This window comes from Protopterus annectens, chromosome 1.part0, assembly GCF_019279795.1.
Source record: "Protopterus annectens isolate FY-2018-M chromosome 1.part0, PAN1.0, whole genome shotgun sequence".
Lineage (NCBI taxonomy): Eukaryota > Metazoa > Chordata > Ceratodontiformes > Protopteridae > Protopterus > Protopterus annectens.
This window is the reverse complement of record NC_056725.1, coordinates 1,385,000,674-1,385,025,673: the sequence shown is the minus strand read 5'-3', so window position 1 is coordinate 1,385,025,673 and position 25,000 is coordinate 1,385,000,674. Positions and strand designations below refer to the sequence as shown.

The 25,000-nt window shown below is 38.1% G+C and overlaps 1 protein-coding gene across 3 annotated transcripts in view; it reads right to left on the bottom strand.

Moving 5' to 3' along the window:
• The window catches only part of ANKRD6 (ankyrin repeat domain 6), a 1,808,044-nt gene that overhangs the window by 1,184,286 nt on the left and 598,758 nt on the right, over positions 1–25,000 (bottom strand). For 2 of the 3 annotated variants that reach the window (XM_044067116.1, XM_044067125.1), the window contains exon 2: positions 24,899–24,974. The exons of the other annotated variant lie outside the window; for it this stretch is intronic. The gene's annotated coding sequence lies outside the window, so the exon portion shown is untranslated. The remainder of the gene's footprint in view (positions 1–24,898; positions 24,975–25,000) is intronic. 3 annotated transcript variants of the gene reach the window in all.

The window sequence follows — 25,000 nt, the reverse complement described above, 5'->3', positions numbered from 1 at the left end:
AAGGTCCTAGGCTGGAGTTGGGGCTCTCCTGGGTGGTCTTAAGTTTTTGGCCCCTCTGAGGAACTGCTTGAGCAGTGGATGAGAAAAGAGGGGTGGTTCTGTGTTGTAATGAGCTGAAATGGCTGAGGCATGAGTTTTGATGGAGGAAAAAGAAAGGCCCATGTGAAGCATCTCAGTTAAGTATTGAAGAATCTGAGGTATATTGTGTGCTGCTGTGGTCATCCCTTGAGTTTGGTTCCAGGCACAGAATCTTTTCCATTTTTCAGCATAAGATTTTCTAGTACTAGGCCTCCTTGCCTCCAAAATGACATTTAACACTTGTTTACTGAGGGATGGTAACGGAGAGATTAGGTGATTAGCCAGGCTGCCAGGTTCAGGGTTTGAAGCTGGGGATGCAGAATCTGGCTCTCCTGCTTAGAAAGCAGTGTAGGGGTCTGAGGCAGGTGCCATGGGGCCATCTGTGACACACTGCACAAGAGGGTATACCAGTGTTGGCATGGCCAGTCTGGTGCAATCATATCATCCTTGGTTTGTCCTGTTTGATCTTTAGTAGTACTTTGGAGAGGAGAGGCAGATGAGGAAAGGCATAAACTGATTGATTTTTCCAGCTGAAGGACAGAGCATCCACTTTCCAGGCTTGTTTGTGAGGAGTCCTTGTGCAGAATTTGTCCAATTGGTAGCTCTGGGGGGAGGCAAACAAGCCTATATCTGGGTTCCTCCATTTGTTGATCAACATTTTGAAAGTCTGTGGTTCCAGTTTCCACTCGTGTGGGTCCATGAGATTTCTGCTTATTTCGTCTGCCAGTGTATTTAGTTTTCCTTGCAGGAATTGAGCCTGTAGATGCATTTGGTAGCTCATGGCTGTGTTCCATAGAGCCATGGCTACTCTGCAGAGAGGGTAAGAATGGGTACCCCCCCTGCTTGTTTATGTACCACATAACAGTAGTATTGTCCATCTTTAGCATTAATTGTCCTGGAAGAATGTTGTCCTTGAAGGCTGTCAGAGCGTTCTGTACAGCTAATATTTCTTTTTTATTGATATGCAGGTGCATTTGACTTGGGTTCCATTTGCTCTTAATGCACTTCCCTGCCAGGTGAGCCCCCCCCCCCCATGCATAGTCTGATGGGTCTGTTGTTAGGGTTTGGGCAGCAGGGGGTAGAGTGACTGGTAGTCCCTTATTTTGGTGGCAGGCCTCTGCCCACCAAAGGAATTCTAACCGTAGGCAAGGTATGATAATAATAATAATTGCTTCTAGATCCTGAGAATGTTGACACCATAGGCTTTTTAGATACCATTGTAGTTTCCTCATATGCAGTCTTGCATATGGAATTAATAGGATGCACGAGGCCATGAACCCCAAGACTTGCAGTATTTGCCTTGCAGATAGCAGGGTTTTTGTGGCCACTAGTTTGAAGTAAGTTGTCAAATGAATTTGTTTCTCTGGCATGAGGAAAGCCATCTGGGAAGTTGTGTTCAAGCTTGCTCCCAGGAATATAATTTGTTGACAGGGTACCACATGTGATTTCTTTTCATTTATGATGTACCCCAGACAAGTTAACACCTTTTGTACAAATGCCAGATGATGCAGAAGTATGTCCTGGCTTTTTGCCTAAATTAGACAATCGTCCAGGTATGGGTATATTTGAATATTTCTTTGCCTGCAAAATGCAATGACTGGAGCTAGGCACTTTGTGAATACCCTGGGCGCAGTAGATAAGCCAAAGGGCAGTGCAGAGAACTGATGCAGCCTGCTTTGAAGCGTAGGTATTTTCTGCAAGATTCCCTGAATGGGATGTGCAGGTAGGCTTCCTTTAAATCTGGTGTTGCCAAGCAGGCATCCTTGCCTATCATGGGAAGCAACTGGTGAAGAATTAGCATCTTGAATTTTGGAATCACCAAAAAGGTGTTTAGGATGGACAGGTCCAGGACAGGACGCCATGAGTTGTCTTTTCTGGGTACCAGGAAAATTCTTGAGTAGAAACCTTGTCCCTTTTCCTCTTCTGGTACAGTCTGAATAGCCTTTAATCTTAAGAGAAAGAGTACTTGCTTTTGAGCCTCTGCCCACTGATTTGGGGGTAGGTCTGGCCAACCATTTGGGGTTGGTAACGTGTGGAAGTGAAATCTCTATCCTTGGGAAACTATGTTTAAAACCCATTTGTCCTGGGTAATGAGTTCTCAATTTTTTGCTTGCAGAGCAATCTTTCCCCCTAAAGGAGCAGTCAGTTGAGAAGTGCTTGGAAGTTTTAAAGTTAAGTCACTGAGACAGCTTACCATAGGGGGGAGTCTTACTACTCCCTGATTTGGAAGTGGGAGCCCCCCACTGCTTAGACCTGTGTGTACCCTGGGACTGAAGCCTGGGTGTTCTGCTGGTTCTGGGCTTGAACTGAGAAGGCCTGGAAGAGGCAGGAAAGGACCAATTTTTTGAGGGCCAATGCCTTCTAAATCTAGGAGGCTGCACTTGTAAGAAATCTTTAACAGTTTGCATAGATTTAGCTTTTTCCTCCATCTTTTTAAGAACTTCTTCTGCTTTGTCGTCAAACAAGCAGTCCTGATTTAAGGGAGCATCCAGCAATTTAGTTTTAACATGATCTGGCAAAGATTGCTCCTTAAGCCAAGCATGCCTCCTAAGTACAGACCCGGTGACAGCAGCCCTGCAAGATGTCTCTAGTGAATCAAAACCACATTGCAAAGTATGTTTTCCAACCTGTTCAGCAGAATGCATTAAATCCCGTAAATCCTTATTTTCAGCACAATCAGGAATCAACATAATTTTCTGTTTAAGCAATCCAATAATATGCTGCTGATACTTTAACATATGAAACTGGCAATTTAAGGCCCTGATGGCCAAGGCTGCAGAGGTGCATACCTTCTTACCCCATCTATCCAGGGCCCTGGAATCTCTATCAGAGGGGGTAGGATTTTTGGCAGTAGTAGCCTTAATGCCCTTGGGTCCCTGTGAAATGGTCTCAGGATAAAAGGTAGGATTTTTAAAAAGGAATTTGTGAGAATCAGGAACCCTGTAATATCTGTTAGGTTTTCTGGGAGCAGGAGTCAGGGGCCAAGCTAGATTCTGAAAAGGCATTGTCAACAATGTCCAGAACAGGAGGGATAGCTAAAGGCCTGTGTTGGGGCAGGAGTAAGAAATCTCTAAGCCTCTTTTTAGAATCAGAGTAATCCTGGCTTTCCAAGTGAAAATGCTCCCTAAGAGTATGCGAGGTTTCACCAAAAGAAAAATCCTCTGGAGGAGAAGCAGAGGGAATAGAGTCCTCTGCATCAGAATCCTCATAGGTAGATAAGGGTAAATCCTGGTCATCAGAGGAGACAGAAATTTCAGAATCCTGGTCAGAAGTATCATAAGCAAATTCAGTCCTGGGTTTTTAGAGGGGGAAGGTTGGCTTCCCCTGATTAAAGTAATAAGGTCTTCAGCCATTCTTATCATTTGTTTTTTAGGCATAGAGGCTTGACCATGCAGTATGGGCGTCAGTTTCCTAGGCATGGTTCAAGTTTTAGGCCTAGAAGAAGAAGAAGAAGATGGCGTTGGTTTATTATGCAAGTCAGTAGGCCTGAATACACCCTCAGAAGCCGGTGCCTGCACAGCGGCTCCGGACCCATCCAAGGTAGAGACATCCGCAGGTTCCACAGTTGAAGCATCTCATGGCATACCGGACTCCAAATGGGTCTCAGTAAAGGCCTGGGAATCTGAAGTAGTGGGTATCAGGGGCTGCGAAAGCACCTCATTGAGTACCGGCAAACTGGCGACTAGCTTAGGAGAAGCATCTTCGGCAGCTTTGGACCTAGGCGGCCTGTCTCTGTCTTTATCTTTGTGTTTTTTCGGAATGTCGGTAGTCGGGTGGCTTACCAAAGACATATCTGGATAATTGAACCAAGCACCAAAATATTTAGAAGCAAAACTGTAATGACGATGAATAGTTTGTGGTTTAAATAAGACACAAAACTGACAACGTGGTGTATCGTGGTCAGGGCCTAGGCAAGGAATACAGTACGAATGAAAATTTTTATGAGGTATTTGCTTTACACGAGAAATATAATTACTGACTTTTACTGACATCGGTTGAGAGCAAGAAAAAGTTTCCCCAATGGGGTACTTAGCTTTAGTTGAAGACTTCGGTTCTGAAATTCGAAAATGAAAATTTCAGGAGTCGGCTGACTGGCACTTGCGAACTGCTTCTGCTTCGGGAACCGCACGGCAAGAAAGACTGATGTAATGGCATCGGCTGCATGCTTTATACCCCTGACTACCTGACGTTATGGAAGATGAGACAGCAACTGACACAGGACCCAAGACTTTAATAATCAGGCCGACTAAGGGCTACTGCAAGCAGATAACCCAAATGTAATGAGTGCAACAGTGAAACACGAAGAACATCAATAAATCTTCTTTTATGCAGGGAGGCAAACCCCCCGTGTGGGGGGCTGTGGCCTCCACCCCCCTACTTTTATATTCTCACTCCAAGGTTGCACTACAGTGGGGAAAAGGCAATTTTCCCTTAACCGCACCATAGTGCGACCGGCACAACAAGCATACTTTTCCAAAAGTGCTGCTTCGGTGAACAGCACTTTCGGTTAAGTATGTTCAGTGATGTCTGCTTCGGCAGACAGTGCTGTCGGGGATCTGTATGGATACTATAGATATATATATGTATATATATATATATATATATATATATATATATATATATATATATATATGGATCTACTTGGTATAGTCAAAAAAACAGTTACGTGAAATTCATAACATCGACACCACTTTGCTGAAACGGCATGTTATCGAACAATTGGAACATCACAAGTTTAGTTCAGGAAATGAACCACTTGTCCACCATCATAGAATAAACAAACTGAAGCAAATCAAACCCACCCACATGGGGAGCTTCGCCCTCATGCCTCTGTGAAAATAGGTAAAGGCTGCCATCCTAGCCAGATAGAATTTTGTAGATAATTCTGTCATTTGTAAATATTAATGTAAGCCACAGGCTTATTCTCTTAAATGTGAAAAGACTGCATTAGATATTTAACTGCAAAAATGTAACAACAGTGCACTCTGCTGTAACAAAGCTGATTAGTCAATTCTTTGATGTCAAAATTCGGAGCTGATATGTCTAGAGGGAGGCATCCTGCCTATTGTTTTAAGACCAGAGTTAATGGCTAGAATTTGCATGCATAAATGTCCTTTATTGCTCTGATTTCTGATCAGTTGTAAAGAATATAAATGTAGTTTCTGTTAGCCTGGGAACACCAGAGAAGTGTGAAGAATGATGTCATGTGAAGCAGATCTGTGTTATCAGTTTAAAGAGAGAGAATCACACAGCTCTGAGCATTTTGTCTCGAAAACATCCAACATCAACAGCACTGTCTGTTTCTATAAGTAAGTTATTTAGAACTGTGTTTTCTCTTAGATATAGCTAGGAAATAGGAAGATTAGACTAGGTTGTATTTCTGTGATGTCAGAACTTTTCTACGGTATTACTTTAAGTATTTCTCTGTGATCTCTGAACTCTTGATTAGCACTGTGTAGTAAGAAGTATTGTCTTGTGTTTTTATTATTTATTATTAAATATTTTTAAACCTTTCAACTGTGACTGTTTTATGTGCAGTTAATTTAAGCTCTAGAGTACATGACATGTATATAGGGATACTGTACCAAGTCACTCTAATAAGCTTTGTCTGTTCAGTCACACTTACCATTTGGATAATAATATTGCACAGTAATAATTGGACACCCTTTCAGAAGGGCCTTTGAGTAGCTGATATTAGTGGGTGGTGGCAGCTGGTACTATGTTTTAGTCTGGGCAGAAAAGGGGCACAGCTGGAGAATCTGTGCCAGCCTTCCCCAGGAGTGTCTGTGTGGTTGTATATAACTCTTATCTCAAAGTGTGTGTGTGTGTGTGTCAGCTACTTGGGCAGGGACACGAAGCACTGGTTGGACAGAGACGGTGCTGGAGTTTTAGCTTGTCCACTAGGCTGAGATCGGACCCTATAGCTGTGCCAGTGGGGAGTCTTATTGGGGACCTGGAGAGAAAGGAGAAACCAGCCCCAGACTGACTGTATGCTCTTAAGGGAAACTGTACTTTACTGTGTGTGTATTTATTATCCCCTTTTCCTATATGGACACCCCTCACTGGTGTTAGTGGTGAGGATTGAGGCTCCTTGATTGCTAGGCCAGTCCACGGGCATCACAGCCCCCTACTCCCCTAACTAAACATACAACTCGGATATTTCACTATAGTGGAGAAAAGGGCAAATTTCATCATGATGACTCAATAGTTAATTTCCCAGAGTGAAATTGCAATTTTCCGTGTGTTCGATAACATGCCGTTTCAGCAAAGAGGTCTCAACGTTTTGAATTTCACTAAGTGTTTTTTCAACAATATAAAGTAGATCCATACTTTCATAGTTTCATAGTTTAGTACTAGGCTATCTTCCCTGGAGCATTTGTAAGCCTAGCCATAGTGATGTGGCTTTCGCCACCCCATGAAATGGTACAAAAATGCACAGAATAGATTTAGAATACTGTGCCTCTGTCTAGCAGTGACACAGTGAAGGTCCCCTTATATAATAGAATTAGTTTACTGTGCCCCTGTCTAGTAGTGGCACAGATGTGACCCCTGGGGTAAACTTACGATCTCCCAACCACTCATTAAGATTTCTCTTGAAGAGAGTTAGTGAGGGGCTCTGCCTAACATGAACATATATATATATATATATATATATATATATATATATATATATATATATATATATATATACACATACATACAAACATACACACACATTTTTGTCTTTCGGCTTTTTCCGGTTAGGGGTCGGCGCAGCAGAACTCCGGTCTGCTAATGATTGGCAGTAGATTTTTTACGTGCCGAGTTTTCCAGCCCTGACGCACAACCTTCAACGAAGGCACGCCCATTCATGCATGTCTCCACACAGAATACGCTCTAGATGAGAATCGAACGGCACAACGTCTTGCTGTGAGGCGACAATGTTACCGCAGCACCACCACAGCAGTACATACATACACACACACACACACACACATATATATATATATATATGTGTGTGTGTGTGTGTGTGTGTGTGTGTATTAATTTCTATCTCATTCTCTCTATGTATGTACATATTTGCATACAGTAAGGCATAACAGGGTGTGCATAGTACAGACACTGTCACACTCCTAGGGATTGTAGAGCATTTGCTTACAACACCCCTGGGCATGCGGTTATATCTGTACCATGAAGACCCCCAAGTGCCTTATTACACTTGGACATTTGTAGTGTTTGTTTATTTTTCACAGTTTGAATTTTACATTTAGTAGTCTGTGTATGATATTTATTTTACTGTAAGCTAGTTCTTTCACCCATTTTAACTAACTAATTGCTGTGCAGGGGTATAACTTTTTAACTGTGTATAATTTTGGCATGAAGGTTTCAGCATAGTCATTTAAAGAATCCTTATGTCAAATTAATGTATGCCATTGCACATTACACTTTATAAACAGGTGCTAATAAAATTATTTTTATTATTTTCAAAGCTATTCTCCCTCTAAAACATATTTCTCATCCATTTGCAGGTTCCTTTCATTTAGTTCTTTGCATGTAACTCTCATTTTTCTTGTTGCAAACATACCTCTAAACAACATCAAAATGGCGTTCTATGGCTTTATCTTCCAAAACAGCTTTACACATTTCCTCATATTATCTTTTTACAGTTTGTACAAGACAACACAGAAATAAATCTGGGGTGCCCTTCCACTTCTCTACCTTAATTCAATATAAGTAACTTCTTCTTCTTCTTCTTTCGGCTTTTTCCCAGTTAGGGGTTGCCACAGCAGATCACCTTGTCCGCACATTGATTGGCAGTGGAGTTTTATGGTGTCGAGTTGCCAGCCCGGCACCCAACCTTCCACAGAAGGCACACACACACCTAGGGCCAATTTAGAGTGCCCAATCCACCTGCAGCATGTCTTTGGGATGTGGGAGGAAACCGGAGCACCTGGAGGAAACCCACGTGACTACAGGTAGGACATGCAGACTCCGCACAGAAGGCACCCCAGCCGAGGATCGAACTGGAGAACCTCTTGCTGTGAGGCGGCAATGCTAACCACTGCACCACCGTGGCCGCCCAATTCAATATAAGTAACACTTCACTTAAATATTATCTACTTAATGCTAGCAGTATCAAAAATAAACTGAAGCAAATTGATATATTCTTACCGATCCATTTCCCTGATATTGTTGCTGTGAAGAAAATGAAAACACTGTTATCTGTGTTAGCATGTCTGGCAGGAGATTTGTGCATATTCTCAGATTAACCTGTATTGTATGCCAACATGTCTAATTGTGAATATGTAAACACATTTTAAATGTTGAGTATTTCAGTGTTTTGATACATTTCTAACTGCAGATGTTTGAGAGGGACATTCAAAAGTACTGTGGAGAATCAGCTGAACAGTGAGTGATGTTATTAGAATGTTTCTGGTTAAGTGATTATTTAAACAGCTGATTGAAAGAAAAATAACTTTTTCAAACAGCTGACTGTTATTTTTTAAAATAAGACAGTTGAGACTGCAGTTTGTCAACTGCTGAGCAGTTCTGTGAAGTACTGTCAGTTACAGTGCTATGCAGTCAGTGGAGACCCATGAAAGAGAACTCACCAAAAACTGTAAGCCTGTTTTTTGCCTTGCTGTTATGTCTTAGATTAGATCAGGGGTAGTATTCTTTGAAAGCTTTGTTATCAAAATAGGGTTTTTTTCTAGAATAATGGACTCCTATCCTGCAGTTTAATTTTACATTTCCAGTGATTGAGTTCTGGTGTTTATTGAAAGTTATTTATTTACATTCTTGTAATCATTTTACCTATTATTAAATGTTTTTCATTATTTTACACTTTACACTGTGGCTGGAAATCAGTGTTTTTCTTCATAGATTAGAGAGTGTTTATACCTGTTTGATACTCCACAGGTCACCTCGAAGGCCTGGTCACTTATGGTCATAGCTATCATTTATCTGGATATTTAATTTTCATAATTGGACACCCCTTTAGAAGGGCATGAAGACATTCTGATTGGTGACAGTGTTACCATATTATTTTGAGGAAGGGACACAGTTGGAAATCTGTCAGGCTTTTCTAGAAGTGTTTGGATGTGCGAGATTTAAATTTACTTTGAGTGTGAGTATATCAGAAGTCTTAAACTGGGACACATTACTCTGAAGTGTATAATAGCAGAATACATTTGGAGTGGACAGAGGTATATAGTCCAGTCCCAGGAAAATAGAGCATGTTCCTGTTGTGCACTTAGGGGAAAATTGTGAAATATTACTTCTGTTTAAGTGACAGTATCATATTGAAGTCAGTAGAGAGGACTGAAGCCCCTTCGTTACTGGCTCAGGATAGTAAGGTACGTCATTTAATTGTTGGCATTCTGGTGGGATACAGCCAGATGTCACAGTTGCAATTATTGAATCTTGGATTAAGGCCAATACAACTCTGCTCTATTTCTATTTTCCTGGATATACTAATGTTATTTTCTTAACAACAGAATAGAATAGGTGATGGTATAAAGTTTGTATATAAATCTCACTTAACAATTACTCCCCACAATCATGCTGCACTAACATCTTAATATTCTAACTGGCTCACTCTTAATACTCCTCGATCCAAATACCATGAGCTTTACATTTCATCAGTTTACTTACTTCCCCACCCCACTGCTAAAATCAAACAGATACTTGAACACTTGCCCCAAAACATCATTTAATTCAGTTAAAAATCATTATAAATTATAGTAATTTTAGAAAATACTAGTGTTGGAACTTTTCAAAGCTGTTTACAATTTACATAAAGTACACAGCAAGAGTAATATGTTTTTCAAATCTTGCACTGCATTAGTCAACTATATATCTTCATACATATGAGTTTTAAAGAAAAGGAAGACAGTCAAAAGAAGAAAATATCTTCAACAAAGTTTACAACAAGAAATCTTAACATGGGTTTCTGTCTTAACCAAAAACAGAAATACATTTTTGTTTTTTTTTTTTGCTCATCTTTTTTATTCCAACTCCACCTTCAATCATTTCACCAGCTCGGCTCCCCAATAACTGTCCACACCAGGTTTACCAGCTGCTAACCCTCACCCCATGGCTTAATCTGGTGTTGTTGGGGCTGGTCGTGGAACGAGGCATCCAGGATCTCTTCACCTATGTTCTTTTGTCCTGGGGTAGGATTACTTTCAGGTCTAACCATTTTCAATTCCCCCTCCTCTTCTGCAAGTCCATGATGAAGCGCAGGGGTGGGCATGCAATGGAGATGTGTGGAATTTTACCCTGCCTCCTCAGCAGCTCCACTCTTAAGCCCTGTTAGCTCGAGATCATCACTGTGAGCGATCATAGACCTGCCCCCACCCCCCCCCACCCATCCCGCCCTGCTGCTCCATTAGTCACCCAAGTCACTAACTGAACCTGGGCCATCTTGGCGGTAGTCAGGGCTTTATCCCTCTATGCCACTGGAGCTGCAAAAACAAATTATAACAACTTCCCTTTATCAAACTGCATTCCTTAAAAACAAAATACATACATGTAACAATAAAAGCTACTTGGTACTCATGTAACCCTTTTCTAAAATGACATTTGCGTTTTTAAGATCCAGGACATTAAGTGTGGTACTCACAGTCCCTTGATTCACCTAAGTGCAAAGACAACTGGACAAAAGCATTGATGCGCTTAAGCATAATAACTATGAATACCACCCTCCCCATAAATAATGCTGTGTGCAGAAGGAAAAAATACAAAATGCAGCCACGTTTTTTGCTTATGTATCTATTTTAACCCAACATTAACTACTAGGCACAATTACTTTTTAAAGGAACCACATGGATTTGTTGTATTAACTTATTGTCTTCAACAATATGTAAGAGGAGCCTTTGGGAATCAATCTAGGTTTATAAAATGTAGACCAAAGTTTTAACTCTCTTTGCTACACTGCCAGACATACTTAGTTTATGACAATCTTAAATACCAAAGTTTTAGTGTTAGTGCTGTACTGTACACAGTGCAGTCATTAAAAGCATATCATGTGCTTGAGTTTGAAACTGCATGTAGCTTAAAGGATGCAACACTTTCCCAGACTTTGCACTGTCAAGTTTCTCCTTTTTTCTGACATCTGTGTTATGCATATTGTTTGACATATCCACATTACATTCAGTAAAATTGACCGAAGGACAGTACAATGAATATTGTCTGCCCATGAACAGTGAAGATACTTGACCTACCTAGCACCAAACAACTTGCCCAATTGCCGATTACTACTAACACATAAGGAAAGAACATGTTTGCGCATGTACAACATATAGACTGTTTATATCTATGATGTAGTGATTGTCAAGTGAGTCAATAAAGGAAATAACAGTATATGACAAATAACTAACCTGGTCTCAACTCCTAAGAGTACAACAAGCTGATTCCACTAAGCCTTGTTTTTTTTTTCTTGTAGTTAAATGGAATCAAACTTGTGGGACATGGTTGCCAACTTCTGAAATCAAAAGCATGGGTTACAGTAGCAGACTCCTGACAGAAAATTAAGTTGAAGCAGCTTCAGCTCACAGATTGTAACTTGATCTGAACCCAGCACTATATAATAAGCAGTACTACTGACTTTCTTCTTTTGTAAAAGCATAGTTGGCATCCTTTCTAAAGAATCGAGGACAAAGAACCTCAGAAATCAGGGGCAAAAGCAAATATATTCAGGGAAGACTTTATGTTAGCACTGTTATTCACTGAGTTGCTGGAATAAGATATTTTCATAGTAATATTTTTGTTGAAACATCACCTGTAATCAGCCTTGCAGCTCCAAATATAAAACTATGATAATCTACCTTTTTGCACAAGCACACTATGACCTCTATGACTACCACCCCTGTCCAAAACTACACCAAGCTTGCTTCCTAAATGAGGAGTCGGGGGGGGGGGTAATACATTACAATAGCTAGAATGCAGGATGTATGCTGACCCAGCATCAGCATGTCAGTGCACAGGAAAAGGGACAAGAAGCTGCAGCCTTTTAACAGAAACTGGGTTGGGATGAGAGTTTTTTTTTTTTTTTTTATCTTTCACAGATTTTCTTCTTTACACTTCGCAAAAGCAGTCGGTGCCTGTCCAGATATGGAAGTGTGGAGGTGCAGCTCCGTCAGCATCATTGTTAATCTGACCTCTTGAGTACAAAGAAGCATTCTTAGAATGTCCCTGAAAAAAAGGGAGCACATGCACTGGGTTGGATTATCTGTAATGACAAACAGAGGCTCAGTGCCAATTTTAACTCAATTCTGTTTCAAAACAGAAGAGTAATGCAATAATATATTCTAAATTAACCAGGTGTACACTGGCTGTCTGGGTTTTACTATATAATGAAAAATAATGCAGCTGGCACCTATTGTGTTGTTAGAAATGCTACCACTATGTTTTACAAGACTACAAATTAAAATGTATTAAACCACATACAGTACACATGAGTGTAGTAAATGAGGAATGTATGTTGTGACTGATTTTACTGAGAAATGTACCTCCATATACTTCATCTACAAGATACTGTTTGATGTGATCAGGCTGGGCTTCTGTATGACATACGTGATACAGTTTAGCTTGGATTATATAAGATATGTGCTTAATGCTGCATTTTTTCACAAAACGGTATTATTGAACAAAAAGCACATTCAATCAGTTATTTGAATAAAACTACGAAATGTGGATCTGTCCTCAAGAAAATGACTACACAAGCTGTTCTAGAGACATGTGAAGCACAGTTGTGTAGGTTGCACTTGCCATAACAAAAGAAGTTCAAATTCCTCCCTGCTGCAGTAGCCTTTTGGCATATGGATTGTTTCCTGCCCAGTAACAACTGAACAGCTTCACAAGGCTCTGTCTCCCTCCCAGATGTAGAAGATGGGAGAACTAGAGAAAATGAGTATCACATCTGGCATCTCCTTCTTGATCTTTTGAATCATTCTGGTAAGCAAGGGAACTAGAAGAAAGCATACAGAGAGAAACCTCTCCAGTTCAGGGAGTAGGTATATACTGCTTAAGCTTGTTTGTGTAGTACTCTGAAGCAGACTTTTGTAAACTGTTTTTGATCAAAGAAGTCTAGCTTTAGGACACCCTAACTGTTGGTAAAGACCATGAATGTTTCTCTGTGCAGCACCCACTTATGTAGGTCAACAGAGGTCCTGCCCAACTAGTCTGCTATGGAGTTCCTCTGTGTGGGGATGCATGAAGCAGTAAGGAGCAGTGTGCATGGCATGACTTAATCCCAGGCCTGCATGGCTATGGCGAATCTGTATAGGTGATAAGACTGTTTCCCCCTCTTTAAGTACAACACATACCTCTCAACCGGGAAACATCAAAAAGCTGAACAAAGGCCCATGAAAAGTAGGTACAACTGGCCAAAAATTGGGACAATGATTAATGTACGGTAGGTGCGTGCATGTGTGGGTGTGCCTTCTTTGAGGGTTGGGCGCCGGGCTAGCAACTTGACACCGTAAAAATTCACTATCAATCATTAGCGGACCGGAGTTCCACTGTGGCAACCCCCAACCGGGAAAAACCAAAAGACAGTTTTTGCATATATACTCATGTAACCCCACCCACTCCAGTGGAATTTTGGGATACCAACATGAAGATTCAAGTCACTAAGTAATAATTAATAATGGCAGACATTTGAATTTCAGACTTCATATCCCTCAGAAAATGCACAATAATGCAAAACCTGTTACTCTAGCAATTTTTGAGTTTACAGGAGCAATATTTAAAATCTGTCCTTTACAGATGCTGACCATGTCAGTCTTAGGAAAAAAAAAAAAACAGACACACACACACACACACACACACACACACACACACACACACACACACACACACACACACACACACAAACACTGTAGTTCTGTGCAATACCTAATGGAAAGAAAGCTGTCATTCACTTGTTGAGTTGTGCTGTGTCCTGTTTCCCCACATTAGGAAGAACAGCATTTGCAGTGTGATTAACTTTAAAACAGCAACATAATGACTATGGCTGCCATTGGCAAGAGTTCTCCTAAGCACATGAAAACATGCCATCAACATCAGAATTAGTCATCCAACTAACCAAAAGGCAAAGAAAGCTCTGTAACAGACTCAGCTCTTAATAAAACAAAGTTGTACATGAACTAAGCTGACAAATTCATAATTATCTGTGCTTTGTTATGTAACAACCCATGTGAAAGTGTGTTTTTCTTCAGCCTTGTTTCAGCACATTTCACTTCACATCACACTAATACATCAAAGTAAAACTATTACACAGAAGCACACTTCCAAGCCCATCCATCTTTAAAACAAAGTACAAAAACCAAGAATGAAGCGAGCACTGGAACTGGAGCTGCAAAGTGACAAATCCAACAAAAAAAGCCCAGGACGCCCAAAACATCTCGAGGAGCACGTTTGATAATGTATTTTTAACCTGAATCTTAAACTGAATTCTTTATTAAACGTGTTCCTTGAGACGTTTTGGGCTTCCTGGGCTTTTTCTGTTGGATTCTTAAAACAAAGACAACAGAAAACAAATCTAGACAACTAACTTGATACCACACCTTCACAAATTAAGCACAGTATATTTTTATTGCCATATCTACGTATTTCCGTTATCTGTGACCAAACTTCCACAAGCGACCGGGACAGTTCAACTGACATCAAGTTTAGCAGTCAGTTCAGCAGCCAACCTGCTGCCCCAGGAGATACCAGTACAGTTTGAAGTCCCCTACCTCCCCAACCCCACTTCCAACTAATAAACTGGCGTACAGAAATGTAGCAGTTTACTCACCATGAGTAACTGGGAGAAATCGTACTGCTGCTGCCACCATGTCACTGTACACATTAATTAGCATTTGTGTGCGAGCGCCATTCTGAGTTACTCCAGCAGCTTCAGATCCCAGTACAATGCATTGACAAGGCAAGGCATCTGAAGGATGCTTCTGGGGGAGGGTCTTAAAAAAAGTACAGAAGTGAACTATGCTTTCATTTCTACAGTGCTGCTGTTTAGTTCTCAGTGCTGCAACAGATTGTCCTTAATGGGCTGAATTTGCCTTTAATATGTCCTTCCACCACTGATGGAGGGGAACTAACATACTAGTCTGAATGATCCCCATCACCCGCCTGTCGCACAACACACATCTAAGTTCTTCTGCAATGTATAATTTGATTAATTACAGTTTCAGAGGGTGCCAACTTGCTGTACATATAACAAATTACAATATTTATTACTTAACATGGAAGTAAACTGTAAATATTTAGTGTGAAACATTTTTTTCAAATGCGACTATTCATTAGCAGCAAAAGCAACAATTTAAGACAGAAAACTATTTTTCTGCAAGCCCAAATTCACATACATTAATGAAAAAATGTAATAATAGTTTCTGTTATTATTGTGCAGTACACGTGTTTTCTTTTGAGCAAATGTCATCCAGTCCGGCATTACAAAAATTGATAAAATTCCTGCTCTCCCTTAAACCTCACTACTCCTTCTAATCAGACACTGTCTCATGACACCTTAATGTGCTGGCAATGTGTGATGATGTCAGTGGTAACTACAAATAGTAAATTTTCTCGTGAATTCGTGGCACCTCACAACTTTACCCTCGAAATTGGGAAATACCAAGGAATTTGGTATGGTTGAGAGATATGGTACAACATCACTGTAGTGTTGTCTGTAATAAACATCAGCATCCCTGGTATACAAACTACCTTGAATGCTCTTACAGCAGAAGTGCTAATATGTCTTTTATATTTATGTGCAGTCCTCTTTCTTGAAATTTCCATGTGCCCTGCACCTTGAGTTCTAAGGTGTGGGAACTCCACACCTCTACTGATGCATCTGTGGTTAGGTTCTAGATGTTCGTTGGTTATTTGAAGGGCATCCCCTTGTTCTTTAAATCTGGTTTGCCCACCAGCTGGGCTCCTTTTTCATATTCCTCCAGGGGTTCACATCTATACAATGTATGTAAAGACATTTGAAGCAAGGCAACATTTGGCCAGTAGAAAGGGAATAGTACTCATCTGCCAGTGGCAGAGCTCCCTGAAGTTATGACAACAACAGCGAAACACATAAAGACCATAGCATATTATTAGTATGACCAGCTAAATATGTGCTATCCATATTCAATCAACAGTGAGATTTTACAAGTGGCTGATCTAGATACATTAGTGAATACTTCCTTATCATTTATACCAAATGTAAATGTAATAACCAGGAAATTCTACTTGGGGATGTATGACATCCTTCATATAATTTCATTAAGACGCACAAGCATTATGTCTGTTTAAAGTTAAAGTCAGACAACACATCAATAATGTAGCACAGTTCTGTGTCTATAACACAACTGAGAATATGAAATCAGGAAGGATATAAAGGTACATCACTAATAGATACAGTTTGTCAATAAAAGGGTATCAGGAAAGACTGGAAAGATTAAAACTTTTCACTGTTGGATATATGCTGTTTCTAAGTAATATATTATTGGTTTAAGCGTGCTCTGCAATGAAGCTTTAGTAAGTAGGAGTTCTGTTTTGAACAAGCCCATATGTTACAAAGAAAAAAACAACCTGAAGGGAGAAACAAGTACATTTCATTCAGGTCGCAAAAAAAAGACTTTTTTTATACATGAGGGGCTATACAGTGGAATCATTTACCATTAACTGTTAGACTACCAACAAACTTAAATAATGTCAAGTTCTTGTTTTTAAACACCTTTATTAAATTATCAGATGACATAAGCAAGCATGCATTAAGAGAAAAGAAAACAAACCATATTAAAATGTTCATATTCATGCATCATATATTACGTTTTCTTGATTTTTAACTGTGATTCACCCCATTACATTGCCTTCCCTTAAGCCTCAATCCTCCTCCTGAGCATTGTTTTGCATATATCATTCCCACACCTTTCTTATATTTCCATGTAATTTGCTCTTTACCTTTTTTTAAAAAAATCCCACCTGTAGTTCTTTTATCTCCTTTAGAATATTCAGCACTTCAAGTGGTTTATACTACGATTTCCATTTTCTAGTAATTGCTTTTATGGCAGCCAACAGCATTAAACTCAGTAAGGATTTGCTATGTATAGACAATTCAGATCTTACTTCCCAGCTCAAATGAGTAATTTCCTAATTTTCAGTGAATCACTCCCCCCTCATTTTGACAGACTACTCTTTTTGGAATTTTTAAAGTCTGCCAGCTTGTAACCTCCCAAACAACATGTTCCTACCTCTTTTCCATCATACTCTAATGTTATCTCTCACAATTTCCAACACAAAAAACTTAAAACGGCGCTGGGGCTCACTAACTCTGACCTGACATCCACAGACAGTAGTAATGGTTGATTTCAAGTTTTATGCAGACTGTAAAACTAGGAATGTGATTTACTTTAGTTTTTGTGAGGTCTGTTTTGTGTTCTACATAGGTAAGACTAATCGATCTTTGAGGGAACGTATCCATGAACATGTTGGAGATATCAGGAACATTAAAGAGAGCAGTGCTTTAGCACGTCATGTCAGAGTTAGTGGGTCCCATTTTAAGCTTTTTGTGTTGGAAATTGTGAGAGACAACATTAGAGGGGGTGATATTAGGAATAAGACTGAGCTGGCTGAATTACGTTCTATTACATTTTTTAATGCAGTAAAGACACTGGGAATAAATGACATGGTATTTATTAAACCATTGTTGTGTGCACGGGCACTCCCCCATTGCTGTGTTTTTTTATATATATTTTTATATATATATTTTTATGTATGAAAAATTTTTGAGATATGTGGTTTTAAGCTGCTCTATTTCCTTTGTAACATTTTTACTAAGTGCTGATAGTGTGTTAGCTTTGTATTGGTCTGTGTGTCTTTAAGAGGATGGAGTTCTTAATTAATATGACTAATTAACCAAAGTAAAATTTCAACCAACTAAAACAAATGATGCCAAGAGAGAGTTCCAAGTATCCCAAAAATTATTGTTAGCATTTTCATTCATTCACATTCCATAATGAACTGCAACAAACATTTCTCAAGAACCATCACCATTATAAAAGCCATTAATTATACAATTAGGAATTCAATTAATTAAGAAACCTTGGTTTAAAGTTGCAGTGCTATTATTATAAAACCATACATCATTTTTGTAAAATTTCTGTAAAAACAACTTCTGTCATTTATAAAATCACAACTAAGCATTAACATTGTGAACGATCATAAAAAGACTTTTTTTGGACCTATGTGCTCATCTTATTTTTAACAAAAATTACTGACTTCATACACGTCAGTGTATGTTAAAAAATTCTCTCTCCAAAGATTTTATAGAGCAATATTCATTAAGCCCTGGTGGGGCATTAACATTTGTCCTTAGCTGCCATAACAATTCGGATTCTTCTAGTTTTAGCTCCCATGGTCCTCCCCTGATGTTCTTACTAACCTGCCCAATGATAGTAAAAACAAACTTATGTGTGGGGTTAATAGCTATGTGCTTGGCTAATGCCTTTGTAGGAGTTCCTTTACTAATATGATACAGATGTTCATAAACTCTTTGTTTGAAAGCCCTCTCAGTTTTGCCTATACAATAACCATCACATTGTTGGCATATTGCAAGGTAGACAATTCCAGCTGTTTCACAATTAAATTTTCCTTTGATGTTATATTGTATGTCACGGATGCTAAAATCTTTGCCCACTCTAAAATACATACAATAACCACACCATCCACACTTTTTCACACCCCAATGGGCATGATTCACTAGGTGTTGTCTTTCTAAGATACTTTATATGTGGCCTTTAACCTAAACTTCTAGATGTGACATTGTCTTCCCCTAATGAATGTCCAATTCTTAACCAAAATATTTCTTATTTTGTGAGCATCCATTTAAAACATCGTACCGAAACTCAGCCTGTATTTCGTATCAGTATTTAAATCAGCCTTAAACCTACTTTGTGGAATATTATCTAAATGATCTTCCCTATGTCCTTTCCAGAGTATGAGTTGAAAATGCCCTGTGTTCCTCTTTCTACTGATTTCTTCCATTAATTGTTCAAATAATTGGTTTGGGTTGGGTACCCACTTTTAGAAAACATGCTTCTCACGTTGTTACCACTCAAGGTAGAAGTCAGTATCTGTAGAGACCACTCTAGTGGCTCTCACTATTTGCCCTTTAATAATAAATATGACTTGAGTACACCAAAGTTGGCCAGCCAAAACAATCCTTCTACCAAGCCTCCTTCATGTTTCCTGTATATTTACAAATGGTCATTCTACCATTCTAACCCACTAGAGCACTGCTACAGTAAAACATCTAAATTTATTGCTGACTAGGTTTACCGATAACACCAATATGTCTCTTTAAAAACACTTCACTGGCTGGAATTTACGTAGCTATAAATATGTTATAGCTTAGGTTATAATACTGAATCTTTATTTTAGTTAAACAAGCATCAAACTATTAAACGTCTGACCACATGGTAGACTCCGCATCCTAATCTCCAACTTTCGGTAAAAACGTTTCCCCTCAGTCATTTTGGAGATTCTTTACTAGAGTGATGTCAAAACCATGAGGCAATCAACCCCTCACGGTTCACCAAACTAAGTACAAATCCCTTTTAGAAAAGGTCTTGCCTACCTTATCTCAGCCTGTCAGTTTCACTGTTGTACAAGCATCACCTAGGATATGAAGATACAAATTCAAACGGCTTCAGGTACACTAAGGTGCCCAAAAGCACACGACAACAAGAGTAAAATTAAAGGACAAGTTTATAGAACCCTACGTCTACACAATAATGATGAAGAGGCAGCAGTTGCTTTGAATAAATTGCAAGATGAGTTTCAAACAAGAGGTTATCCCAGCTTAGAAATTACTAATGTGATAGCAGATGCATGGAAATAGAGATCTACAAGATGTAAACCATACATGAGCTCTTATGGTACTGATACAAGTATATCTCATGATACAAGTATTGACAGAAATAAGTTTAGAGTAGTCTTTAGATTTGCAAGTGACATTAATAAGTATACGGAAATTACTAAAAAGAATTGGCACTTATTACATGAAATACCAGGTCTGGTTTCCACAATTGGTGACACCCCAAATTTCAGTTTTAGAAATAATGTGTCCTTAAAACAGCACCTTTGTAATAGAGAACATCAGCCTTTTAGAAAGAATTTTTCTAGCAGACAGGGTACTTTTCCCTGCAGGAATTGTGCAGCTTGCCAGTATATTTACACTACAAATAAGTATATTCATCCTGTGAAATGTTTTAAACTTTATACGAAGAATTATTATGATTGTAAAAGTGCAGATGTTGTTTATTTTTGTTTTTGCCAAGTATGTCATGCCTATTATGTAGGCAAAACAAACAGGAGTTTTAAAGAAAGAATGTTAGAACATGTAAGGGATATACGGAACCAGAAGCAATCAAATGCTTTAGCTAACCATGTCCTGAATACGGATAGCAGTCATTGTTTTAAATTTTTAATTTTACAACAGATAGTAAGGACTAATAGAGATGGTGATATAGAGAACCACACTGAAGAATTAGAACAAAAATGGATTACCAAGTTACAAGCGGATAAATATCCTGGTCTGAATGGTTGTACTTCATTAGTTCCTTACCTTAAGGCAAGGCGCCTTAAACATTAACTATGAGTTTTTTATTGTGCAATTAAGGTTTATATGTGTGTAATGTGTGTGTATATATAGATATATATTTATGCATACATATGTATTTTAATGATTATTATTAATAACTGTTAGGGAAGATACCCCCTTTCTTTTACTATATATTTCTTCTTTTTATTGTATATATACATATAATTTTTACATAATTTTATGCATTCTCTTATTACAGACATATGTTTTATGGTTGTGGAGGAATATTGCTTTAAATTGTGATGTCATACTGATTGCTTTAGTATTTAATCAAGCATCATTTGTAGTGATGTGGTCTGATGAAGCAACATTAAGTTGTGAAAGCGCTCACCCATTGTTTTTTGCAATAAAGTACTGTGACTGATTTTCAGTGTATAACTTTGATCACCTAGGATAATCCAAATAATATTCCAATCTTTCCTTAATTTTTTTCTTCTGCTTTTGCACTTCTTACATTTTAGTACACTAGCCTCTTAAATTTTAATATTTCAGCTGTGATACAGACAGTATAAATCAACTTCCTATTTTCATTTCTTCTTTTACATTCTTACATCATCCTTTACTTCAGTTTCTTTTTTTTCTGTCTTAACACTGCTGTACTATCACAATTTGTCTTTTTCTATAAGACTCAAATCCACGAAAAACAGTTTTTTGTTTTTATGCTGCATTCACGACATAAACAGCTTCTCACCATCAGCAATTGTATGCAGGTTTATCCAACAGTGTATTAAATATATGCTGGAATCTAGATATGCTTCCCCCAATAATATTTTAATAATTCATATTCTCTGCAGTTTCTATTTCTGCAAATGAAATTAACCATTTATTTTCTTACATTTGCTTCCTTATTACATTTTGGCAAATATATAAAAATTCTACAGCTTTTCTCCTAAGGTCTCAGCTGAAAACAATGTAATTAAACTATTTAGCATATTAAGCAGCATAACATATCATTTTATACAAATAATTTTGTTACTAATCACTCTCTCTCTTGACTTAAGGAAGATTCACTGAGATACCCAGAAGTAAAGTCATCCAAACTGACAGCACTATCAAAACAAATGTCTGGGTTCCCAAGATATCACCTCATCATAGTCAAACTCAAGAACAAGAGAAAGGAACACTGCACTGATTACAACCACTATGGTCAGTAATACACAAAAATTTAAATTCTGGCCAGTGCGTATATGTGCCAAAGTCTAAAAAGCATATTCTGCCCTCTGGCTTATTTGAAAGGGCATGCTTAGTCTCTTTGGGGAAGTCTCTGTACCACTCTGTACCTCACTCATCCGTAATTTAATACAGATACCTGAAACAACTTAAAAAAGATTAAAAAATCCTTACTAGAAATATCACAATGTTGAAAAACATTTGGAAAGGCTTCAGGAACTGTTATTACATTCCAATTCTTACAGGTTACTCATAAACATCCCCTGCCCAGTCTGTAAGGTGAAGTTTGATCCAGCACTACTTAAAAGTCTGGGATGTTCTAATGAGACAGCTAACACCAGCTCAGGGAACTAAGACTAAAATGAAAATATAACAACAACAACGATGATAATAATAATAATAATAATAATAATAATAATAATAATAATAATAATGATAAATACATTATGCAGTGCCTTCTGAGATTATGGACAGAAGAACTTGCCTTACAATCACAAGTCAGTCACTGACATCTTTCAAAACAATTTTGATGCATGTATGGAAGAAGTAGAAAACATCAACATTTTATTGGAGCTAAACCTCTTGAAGGCCACTAGGCTGTAAACTTGTCAAATGAGCCCATGAATCTATTAGACAGGTACCAAACTGGAACCAGAAGTCATTTTTTGCAGTACAATAATTATGTGGGTGGTGTCTGCAATGAAACATGAAGCACAAAGCTCTAGATCTGCTTTTAGTCAATAAAGGTCTCATTAAAAGTCTGCAAAGAAATATACAGTCTACATTCCCACTCCTAGAGGGGGACAGCATTCAAGGATACCTTATATTTCTGTACCAGCTTCTTACTTTGTTATCAGTTTCTATCCTGCAATATTATTACCAGTTAGAGTACACATAGTGCTGCTGCCCCAGTACAGCAGGGAAATATACATTTTCATGTCTACTTGTACACTTGTATCACTACAAATAAAACATTTGTACTAGTAACAGCATTTTGGAAGAGATTCAATATTGGGTCCGGTGTAACAGGCTACATATGGTTCTACTGTCACTAACCCAGTGTAAACAGGAGAGTGATGCTTTGTACTTGCTTAAAAAGCTGACATGCTGGGCACCAAGTGTTCAACTGCCCTAGGTGTCCCAAAGAATTGGTTAAACTCTGAGCACTAACATTTTTTAACCAACAGCCAAGCCTCACAATAATCTATATTAAAAGAATTGTGTTTACTTCTCTATTTTGTAATTCCATACAACAGTATCATCTACTAATAAAAATAACATTATGATGCTATCTTCTGTAAAATTATTGCACATTAACAAATAGATGATTTCTTAAAAGTTGCTGTTAAACCTACACTACAAACTCTAGCCCTTGTAGCCCCATCTTCTGCCATCAAAGTCTATAATACACCACTTCTTCTGTTCTCTTCCAGTAGATTAATTTGTCTTATTAATAATAATTTACCCGGTAATACCGTGGAAAATTTAAAACATCACATATACTCTCTGAAAAGTTAGACAAATTGGTAAAATATTGCACCATTAAAATAATCAAATCTGAGTACAGGTCCAGCAGTCCAATTAACTTAAATAAATTAATTTGAAACCATGCTGGCTACATATTCTTAACAAACAATGTATGGAAAGCTTTAGTATCAAATTCTACAATTCTTTCACACATTTCTGATAATATTTTAGCAATTATATTCCACCAGTTTTAACCAGAACATGAAAGTGCACTTTCCTTTTTTATGAATTGTTATAACAACTTCTTGTTGTACTAACTGGTAACTAACTAATAATGTGTATACAATAAACAGACAGGATGTACTCATAATTTGTAGCTATAATGTTTTACTTCTGTTAGCTTTCACTAGCTTTAATACTACTTTAAAATGATTTTCTATGATCTACAACACCCAGTTCAAGAGGTCTTGCAGACTTGGGATGGCAAACGTAGTTATTACTTTAATAAACTTATCCATCATAACTCAGTGACTAATGATGTCATTTAACACTTTGCTGAATGTATAACTCACAATCACGTATGGGCTGTGTCCAAAGATATGTTGCATTTGATACAGTTAATGTCTCTAAACTACATTACTGTCAGGATACTAGTTAAAACCAAAATCAACCAAGTTTATCTGTACACCCTGAGAGTAATAAACCACCATTGACCTTACATACAGACTTCCACTATGAGTGAATGAAAGTAAATGCACCAAGGATTGGAATCACAGATCTGCATTTGCCAAAAACATCTTGCAGAAAAACACAAGTATTTTTGCAGAGGGCAAGCCCCCTCACCCCAAACTTATATATACCATCTCCATGGTTGTACTCACTCGAAGAGGGGGAAATTCCCCCAAAAAGGGAATAACATTTTGTACAACTCGCCAGCTGTGATTTGCTATAGAGGAAGTCCAATTTTCTGCAAGTCGAAGTTCAGGCAGTCTAAGCTTGAGAGGTCAGACTTCATGTGCTTGTAGAATAGCCTACAAATAGCATGACTCAGTCTGAAGGTATGTTCACACAAACTGTGCTGCTAAACCATTAAAGCACCTTGAAACAAAGTGAGACCAGAACTTATTACAAATAAACTTAGCAATATTAATATCTTAAAAATATAATAATACCATTAACTGACTGTATAAAACCATGTAAAATCTATTGTGCTACTACATAGTCAGAACTTAGGAGACTAAATGAAACAAGTAGGACACCTACAGAATAAATTATACACATTAATATTAAACTATCAACCTGTACAGTCTGCAGGAAATGCATCAAGCCATCAAATTTATGTGTTTGCTTATTTATTTATTAATTGGACAAGTAAAATGACTCATGGACTACCTTCAATCTTATTTTCAATATTCCAAGTCAAAAATGAAACACAAGTACAAATAAAGGGCTATACACATTCACAAACATTTTCTCTCCTAATAATGACAAAAGTAAGTAAAATAAAGTATGACTAAATATCTTTTCTGAAATCAAACAACTGAAAATACTTACAATATAAAAGATAAATGATTCTCAGAAAATGCACATAAAATCCAATCCAGTAACAAGATGGCAGTCTACAAAAAGCCTGCAAGGGAAATAAAAGAAAAGCAA